Source organism: Morone saxatilis, unplaced genomic scaffold (assembly GCF_004916995.1).
Source record: "Morone saxatilis isolate NCDOM2014 unplaced genomic scaffold, NCSU_SB_2.0 Contig12, whole genome shotgun sequence".
Lineage (NCBI taxonomy): Eukaryota > Metazoa > Chordata > Actinopteri > Moronidae > Morone > Morone saxatilis.
The window spans coordinates 27462808-27466337 of record NW_023339674.1 but is presented as its reverse complement, the minus strand read 5'-3'; positions in this window follow the sequence as shown (position 1 = coordinate 27466337).

The following is a 3530-nucleotide window of genomic DNA, read 5'->3' as shown; positions in this document are numbered from 1 at the left end:
CCTCTGAGCCACAGCCACCCCCCTACACCATGTGTGTATGTGTGTGTACTTGTGCTGGCGGTGGAGTAAAAGTTTCCTAAAAGGAAAATTCAGTCACTGTGTTGTAACCTTTCCTGTGTAAAACTGTTTTAAAGGCCACACACACACACACACACACACACACACACACATATATAATAGGCTCTCAAGGTGTGCTATTTTTCCCATATAAACAACATTTAAAAGCACTGACACACACACACACACACACACACACACACACTTCTGTTGAACATGTGCTAACTTTCTCTAACCTTCTTGTATATGTTATTACATACAGTGATTTGGTCACTGATGAAACACAATGGGCCTTATGGGGCAACCACTTGTACTGACTATTGTCGACTGCTACTACTAGTGTCGGGTGGAAACCTCGTATCATTATCACGTATAATAATTTAAAAAAAGATTCCTATTGATCACCATCTATGTGTAGCAGCAGCTCGGCTCGCAGTCCCTCCAGGGTGTCCTTTGTCTCTCCAACAGCGTGGGAGAAACTGATAAGATAAGGTGGAACTGCTTTATTCAGTGATTCTAGTGGTTTTAATCAGTGGGTATGTATGTTTTGGAGAGGAGGATAACTGCGCTCCTGGTGGAAACCTCCTGAGTGATGAACACTGAAGGAATCTTAACACCCTGTTCACATAGGCTGACTAAGCAGCGCATGGCGGCTGCGTCTCCAATGCACGCAGTGTTCACACTGTTAGCGTGTCAGTGATGTGTTTGCTGCGTGGCTGCTGTTGCCAGCCCTATGTTTCCCTATACACTTTTCCCTGTATAATTTCCATGAAAAATCTAAATTTTCATATCATTTAATTTACAATGCTGTATAGTTTAAACGTAAATGTTTAGAGTTGTAAGCAGAAAGCACCTGTGGTTTGTTTACCCGAGAGAGCGAGCAAAAGAGAAAGAGAGACACAGAGAGACGAGTGTGGAAAGAGCCCTTCAACCGGTTTACTAGGAGAATTTCTTTCACAAGTGAAGTCATATTAAATAATAGATTACTACAGTGCTTTTACTTGAAAAGTAAGTTTAAATGAAATGAAATATGTGGATATGACTACCAACAGATCCTTTCACTGTGCTCTTTTGCTGTGAGACAAGTGCGTAAAAATAATCTAGATGCGCATGACACATGCGTCTCACGTGGGCAGTGTGACCACTCTAATCAGTTAACATGGACGCCGAAATAAAAAACATATGTTCCGTCACGCACATGCAGACGCAGGAGGTGGGAACAAGCAGTAACTGGGAGAAGCTGACTGCAATGACAGTAATGCTGGTGAAGACCCCCACACTACTTTGTCAACATGTGTTTTGTTATTGTTTTAATTTCTTTATGTCATAGCAAAAATTACATGTTGTACATTTAAAGGTCCAGTGTGTAACATTTAGCTAGATCTGAAATGGAATATAATATTCAAAGGTATGTTTTAATGAGTGTATAATCACCTGAAAATAAGAAGAGAAGAAGAAGAAGATCTTTATCTACAGAGAGAGCGGGTCCAACATGTTTCTACAGTAGCCCAGAACAGACAAACCAAACACTGGATCTAGATAGGACCTTTTGCCTTTTTTTGCAACTTTTGTGTCCACTCTAGTTTCTCCTCCATGCTTTTAAGGCTGAGCTGTTGAGCTGTCAAATTTTTGCAATCTGCAACTTCATCATAAGCTGCCACTAAATCCTACACACTGGTCCTTTTACTGTGACTGAATGAGTTTCGTGGCCACTCATTTGGCCTCCCACCAGTTCCTCCTTTTGCACTGAAATTTTTCTTTCTACTGTTTGTGAATAAAACATTCTGGGAATTTTAATGGCACTGATTATGCTAATGATCATGAATGCGTTGCACCTCCTCATGAGCAAATGGCGTTCATCAGGCTGAAGCGAACAATTTACGAGAAGTTTGTGCCATCGAGAGAATTTGGTGAATCTGACTTGGAACTGGTGTACAAGGAAGCCTCATTGACAATAGTAAGAGAGGCTTGTGATGAGGCGCAGTGTTTTTAAAGCATATTGCCAATTGATGAGGTCTTTCATATTTGTTGTTCTAAACAGCAGCTGTCTGCTTAGTTTGGGGAAAGCCCTTTGGAACATGGAATTATGTAAAATAAAAGTAGAACTGGGTAGTGACCAGAATCAGTGATGCCTACAAGGCAGAAATAAGAAATAAAGGCCAGTTACATCAACAGAAAGGAAACTCAACTTGAAAATTCCAGAGAAAAGAAGTCATTACATTTGATTGACAGGTGATCTCACCACATCAAGGAGTACTGAGCACCAAAAATGGAGACAAAACCTGCAGTTTTAAGAGGATAGAGTGCATTTCTGTTTTCGACTCCCATTGTAGAGCTCATGTTTAAATAAGCAAAACATCTGTTTGTCAACTGGCCAGAATTGGTTGTGACAGTGAACTGCGATGTGAGTTACTGGTGACAATGTCAGATGAAGATTTGAAATCTTTTTTTTCCAGATCATGTTTAAAACCTGTGTTTTTCACTTTGACTGGTGGTGAGCTTGTGGTCGGGTGCAGAACGCATTCACAGCTGCTGGCTTCACAGTGTGTATTCACACTTCACTATAGTATGATTTTGATTAAGAGGAACAGAGGAATGCCCTGTATGTGTCTGTGCAAGCAGGTATTACACTGCAAATTTATGCACACAATTCAGAGAATTTGTGTGTACGCATGCGGTGTATGAGACCACGTGCAGGTTTCATTAACATAGCTGCAACAGGATGTGTGGTCTACAAACCACAGGAGAGGTTTTATCACACAATTCTCTTTGCTTAGTTAATTCTGGTTGACACCTATGCTCTGCAACAGACACTACCCACAGATGTAGAGATAATTCACTAGTCGTTATGAAGACAAAAGACAAAACTTTATATGAAAACATAGATGCCAGTTTCATCTCTGTTGGTCCAGTAAAGAGATAGACCTAGTGTTTAGCCTAGTTTTGTGCAAAGACTGAAAGCAGGTGGACGCTGCAAACTTTCACCTAGTCAGTCACAAGTTAGTGGAGGCACAACTAGTTGGTTAAAGGTGATGTATATCTCTCAAATAAACTTCTCAAATCATTAGACGTCACACTAGAGACGTCGCCGATCATAAAACACATTTAATTGAAACTTCACTGAGTTAAATGTTACAATATTCTAACTCCACGCAACCATGAATTGGGCTGCAATGGCTGCAACGTAAGCTAACATTAATACTTGGGGACAAATGCGGCCGTCAAAGTACGTCCACTAACAGAGTTTTTGCCATTGACAGACTGTTGTACAGATTGTTGTGGTGTCTGACAACATTATGGACAGAATTCCTATAGAGTTCTGTTTAAGACTGAAACTTATTTTTGGTTCACAGAAATAGCCCTTTTATCATTGTCGCTTGCAATGGACTTCTTAGACAAAAGCAGCAATTTTACCTCTCAGATCTTCGGGTCTTTATTCAAATTGGACAGCCTAGTGCTCCTAATGGCATTTG